Source organism: Mustela lutreola, chromosome 16, assembly GCF_030435805.1.
Source record: "Mustela lutreola isolate mMusLut2 chromosome 16, mMusLut2.pri, whole genome shotgun sequence".
Classification (NCBI taxonomy): domain Eukaryota; kingdom Metazoa; phylum Chordata; class Mammalia; order Carnivora; family Mustelidae; genus Mustela; species Mustela lutreola.
Window position 1 is genome coordinate 13,338,037 of NC_081305.1, and position 5,903 is coordinate 13,343,939.

Genomic DNA, 5,903 nt, shown 5'->3' on the forward strand with positions numbered 1-5,903 from the left:
GCTAGATGAGAAAAGCAATCTTAGCCTGACCTCCGAGATCCTGTAAGTCTTTTTAAAAAACCCCTTTGGAGGGACACCTGGGAGGCTCAGTCCATTAGGCGTCCGACTCTTGATTTCAGCTCAGGTCATGATCTCAGGGTCTGAGATCCGGCCCCGTATTGTTGGGGGGCGGGGAAGGTGTCCACACTCAGCGGGGTGCCTGCTTGAGATTCTTTCTCTTCTTCTCCCTCTCTAAAAAATTTTATAAAATGAAAATAAATAAATAAAAATCCCTTTGGAAACTTCCCTTATCTCTACCCCCCATAAGATATATGCTAGCAATCATCCTTCAAACACACGGCCCACTGATATACATCTGAATGGTCTCATGAATCTGATCTTCCCAGCAGCAAGACTTAACACCATCTCTAATCCCCACTAACTAAAAAATATACAATCAGTCACTCCTCACAATCCCAGGACAGCCCTTCCTGTCCACGGGTCCTGTCCCCATGCTATAATAAAACCACCTTTTCTACACCAAAAATGTCTCAAGAATTCTTTCTTGACCATTGCTCCAGGACCCCAACATCACATCCACCCAATTTCTTACAGTCTCTCTGCCCACCTTCTGCCACGTGGGCTTCATCCTCAGTCTCCATCCTGTGCCCTTCCTCAACTTAGACCACTCTAGATTCTTCACTCATGGTGTCAACATGGCTGCAGCAATTCCAGACCTCACAGCTTCATACCAGAACGTCTGCAAGTGGAGAGGGAGCCCTTTCTGTAGCTCTTTCACATTCTGAGAAATAATCTCTCATTTGCCTATCCCTGAACTGGTCAGGTTGGTCAGGAGGATGGGCTACACTGATTGAATTAGACCTATCAACTGCCATCAGTTTTCCCACCTGTAACAATATTTAAGTGCTTATGACTCCCCAGGCCCTACACCACCCTTTACATGTGTTACCATGTTTAACTCTCACAAAAGCCATACAAGGAAGTTACTAGAATTGTCTTCATTTCCCCAATGAGAAAATGAAAGCTCAGAGAGGGTAGATACCTTGCCCAGGCTCACACAGCCATCACTTGGCAGAACTGCTGATTAGCAGCAAAAGCAAAAGCTAATAGGGACCTATGGGATTCTGGAGCCTGAGCTCTCAGCCACCGTGCCCTGCCTGTTGGAGGAGGGTCTCACTCACCAGCCCCCCCGGCTTTTCTTATTCCACAACCTGTTGCTATCCTGGTGACCCAAATCTCTTCCTCATAGATTCTCAGGCTTCAGACGGAGTTTACTCAAAAGTCCTGCTCCTACCTCTGGATTCCTCTGGACTCTATTCTCCTCCACCTGATCCGTTTCCATGGAAACTGCTGGGCTCCTGCGTCCCTTTTATCCTCCTTCCCGGGAAGTAAAGCCAGCTTTCTGGCACCCGGGCCGCTAGGCCTGGCCATTATAAAGACCAAAGAAGCAATATCTGGAAGAAATAGTTCCAGGCAGAGGGAGGAACCAGATCCGGCTTCTGGTTTTCTCTTTGATGTGCTCCAAACGAACACCAGGTGCTCTGAGGAGCCCTGCCAATTATCTGGGCCCAGTAGGTGCTGGCTGCAAAGTTGTCAGCTGTTCTCTAGCCTCTCACCACCTCACCGTCCGCAGGCCCCCCTCCCTTCGGAAAGCGACTCAGGGCTCTAAGGCAGAAGGTGAGTGGGGCAAGCCTCCTTGCTGATCCTTGACATCCGATTGCAGCACCTGGGGTTCAGCTGGTGAGCTGGGGGAGCAAAAAGGACAAAGGTCCCCAATTTTCCTCTTCTGGGGAAGGGGGGCGTGCCAGCCATCACTTGAACTCACGGGCATCCTGGAAACAGTGGACATGACATCACTCCTGGCCGCGAGAAAGGAACCTGTGGCCAGGATCTAGGAAGCATGTTGCATAGTTGCATACACACACTTGGGGGAAAGCGGAGGTCTGGAATCTGGTCCCCAAGAACTGCATATACCCTGGAAACTGGAAAATGCAGCAGCCAAAGGGTTCCCAGAATCCCACCCCTGCTGGGTCTGGGTTGGGTCTTAATCTCTCTGAGCTTTGGTATCCTTATCTTTTAAAATGGGCATTGTCTATCCAATAGGCTAGTTGTAAGGCCCAAACCAAACAAGATACACCAAAGCCCTCTATCAAAGCATTTAAAGGTATCCTCAGGGTCGTCATCCCGGTTAGTGTTATAAATGTGAGAGGGAGCTCCTGCGAGGGTACCAAAACCTCAGACATCTAAGGGAATCACAAGAGTCTCCATCATGGAGATACAAACGTCATCACTGCTTTCAAACACACTCCTTGAATCTCTTTCCCATCCCTTAGCAATCTCCTGTTCTGCGTCTACGGCTTTCTCTTCATGTTTAGTTATTTAAACTTGGTCCAGTCTAGCAAAACCCCATTCTTTTCTCCGATGTAAAGCTTCCCATTCCCCCCACTGCCAAGCAAGGACCTTGGCTCCCTCCTGGGCTAAGCATGATGTGGGGGATGGAGGGGGTCTGGCTCTGGGACATCTCCTCCCCAGGAGGAGAAGGGGAACAGGAACGCTCCTCACCTAGCTGCTCCCCGTGGGCTGGAGCTGTTGCTGGGCTCCGGGGAGTCCAGGGTCCAGCAGAGTGGAACGAAGGTTTTTCTAGATCAGTTTTCAGCTCTACCCTGACTTCCTTCAATACCAAAGGCTAACCGACAGGTCTGGCTTCTGCTCTGCCCTTCAACTCCATGCACCTTTCTTGGGAGGCACAGCGACCTCCAAAGGCTGCTCAGAGCAGGGATGGGGTGCAATCCTTCCAGGCACTGGACAGGACAGTGTGGGCCTTCAGAGGACTCTTAAGTCTGAAACAGCACCACTTCTGTCTTCACAGGGGGCCAAGACTCCAGAATTCTGCTGCAGGACTGGCTGGGCTGGTCAGAGCCCCCCGCCCCCACTGAAGGCACTCCTCCTAACCTGGAAAGGTCTTCTGGAGACTCCCCAACAAAACGCGGCTTCATAGAAGCCACAAAGGCTGCACTCCCCAAAGACTGAGGCTCCCTCCCTAAACCCCCCCATGTAGCCTTCTCCCAGTACAGCCCATGGCCTGGGTTGACGTGAAGGTCAGGCTTCAGGAGTCCTGTAGACAGGAGGTGCCTGGCTTCTGCAAGAGCTCTACAAGTGGGGCACTTGGCCCCTTTTCAGAATAACCAGGAAAATTCCTTCTAACATCCTATGTTCATATAATAACTATGTTTCAGTTAAGCAAACACCACTGCCAGGATTTTTTTTTTTTTTGTAAGTTTTTGGTTTTTTTTTTTAATTTAACAGAGAGATCACAAGCAGGCAGAGAGAGGAGGGTAAGTGGACTCCCCGCTGAGCAGAGAGCCCGACATGGGGCACGATCCCAGGACCCTGAGACCATGACCTGAGCTGAAGGCAGAGGCTTAACCCACTGAGCCACCCAGGCGCCCCAGTAGATCTTATCCACTGCCAGGATGCTTGCTAGCTAACTCCTTGACTACAATAATTTTGGTCCCTACACTGACTTTGTGTGCCCAGTATGACATTTTTTTAAATCTCTATTTATTTCCTAAGGGTCAAAGAGCTTGCTCACGGCTTCACAAATACTAAGTAGGTTTTGAACCTGCAGCTTTCTGACCCCTGCGCAGAGCTTGTAACTCCTCAACACAACTGCTTCTGCAGTGCTTGGCTTGGGGACAAAGGACAAAGGGACTTGCTTGGGCTTTGCAGCCCTCTGTGTTTGAGATGGGCCCAGGGATGGGCCTCCCAGAAAGACTCCAATCACGCATCTAACATGAATGATGCTGGGCTGTCCCAAAGCAGAGTTGGTGGTCACTGTGGCCATGCTACCATCATACCTAGAACGTCCCCCAGGCAAGCCAACATGCCCCCCACCCACCCCGCAACATACCCAACACCCATCTCAGCCTCTGGAAAGTAGGAAGCATGAGCTCTACTCTCTCTTCTTCACCAGGAAAACCAAAGCAGCAAGGAAGTACTGGCTTTGCTCCTTAGAGAACCAGGGATGAGCTCGCTGGCCCCGCCGATCTGGGCCAGGGGAGGAGCAGGAGGTGAGACAGAGGAGCCCAAAGGACAGTGGCAGAGCTGGAAGGGGCTGAGCCTGCACCCTGCGGGACTCCGAAGCACTGTGGTGAGGAGCTTGTGCTTAGACTTCCCCTTGGCCTCCCTCTGGGATTGACCCCTTTGGGAGCCATGGTTACCCTGGAGAGGGATGCTGGCCAAGGAATCTCTTGCCAAGCTCATCACTGCTGATCTCTGGATCCATGAAGGGCAGTGGGAACATCAATTCACTGAAACCTCAGAACAATCCTAAGAGGTAAATACCCACGTTCCCATTTTGCAGAAGAGAACATTTGAGACACAGAGAGGTTATGTCATTTGCCCAAGGTCACACAGCTTATTCTGGGATTCAGACCCGATTCCAGAGTGTCCACCCCCAACTCCTGAGCCATTCTACCTTCCCAGAGGCAGTACAAGAGAAACCCGGCAGCTTTGGTGAATTTCCCAGGCCCAGGCTCTCCTGCGGCACAAGGGAGAGGGAAGACATTTGGGCTTCTGGCTTTTTAGGACTCCTTCTCTCCCTTCGTGTGTTCCTGCAAGAGACTCTAAACACATTTGCTCCAAGCAAAATCAAGAGGTTTTGGAGCATCCGCTCTGTACTGCCCCTCTGAGTCTCGCTCTAAGCTGTCCCTCCCTCCAAGGGACAACCTTCCCCCTCTGTCTCCTGCCGGCTCCTCTGCCCCAGCGCCCTTCTTTTGATTCTCACTTACCTCCTTCCCTTTCGCTCTCCCTTCGGAAGGCAGTTCAGCTAACACTCATTAGCACGTGTTAATGAGCATCAATTCATTTCTCAGTCAGCCAGCAGGAGAGGGGAGAAAGGAGGCCTGCTCCAGGGGTAATGGGTACCCACAGCCAGCCGGGAGGCTGCAGGCCTCAGGCTCCTGGAGAGAATGGGGAGGGAGCCCAGTGCCCAGTTTGGGGAGTCCGATCAGCTGTCCTCAGAACTGTGCCCTCAGCAGCTACTTCTGTTTTCTCTGAGACCAGCGTAGAACATTCCAAGGTCAGCAATGGATGTTCTCTGCCCACTGGCCGAGGCAGGTTCCCATGATGTCCTTAGGTGGATGGGGTTAAGCACCAGTAGGGGAGACACTCCTTGAACAACTGTCTAAAAGCCCTCAGAGCCTGTCCAGGGAGAGGTGGGTAACCAGAGCGCTGAGGGACACAGGCGGGGGAGGGCGACAACCACCACCCAAGGGGACCGTGGAAGCCCCTCCTCCATTCCATCTGGATCCTCCCTGGGTGTCCCTGATTCCAGCCGCCCCGCCCCAACAAAGCCTTGAGAACTCACAGCTTCTTCCCCAAGCATGGGCTGTACTGAGGGTCCATGAGAGCACGGAGAAGAGCTGGGTTCAAATTCTAGCTCGGCCCCTCTTTGCTGGGCAAGTCAGTTCGTCATGTGAAGTCTCAAGTCCCCTCCTCAGAAAAGCGGTCCCTGTTCTTGCTACCGTGGAAGGGCCGGACGAGAGGAGCCCCGAGAGAGACCTAGTGAGCTGCGAGGTGCGGGTGGCTAACTCCTTGTCAAGCTCCTATTATTATTACTACTCGTGGCGCTGCTGTTACTACTGCTATTACTACTGCTCCATGCTAGTAACAATACGGGGTGGCTGTACTCAAGAAGGTCAGAGAGAGGCAAGAATAGCCTCTCCCTCGCCTCTGCTTCCAGGGAGCTCAGGGCCCACCTGCGCGCCCCTGGCCCCCACCCCGCGCTCCCAGCCAAGCCCCGCGCCGCCGCCGCCCCACCGAGCCCCGGGCCGATTCTCTGAGCGAGCGCGCCCCCTGCCGGCGGCCGGGCGCGGGCGCAGCCTCCGCACCGTATATAAAGG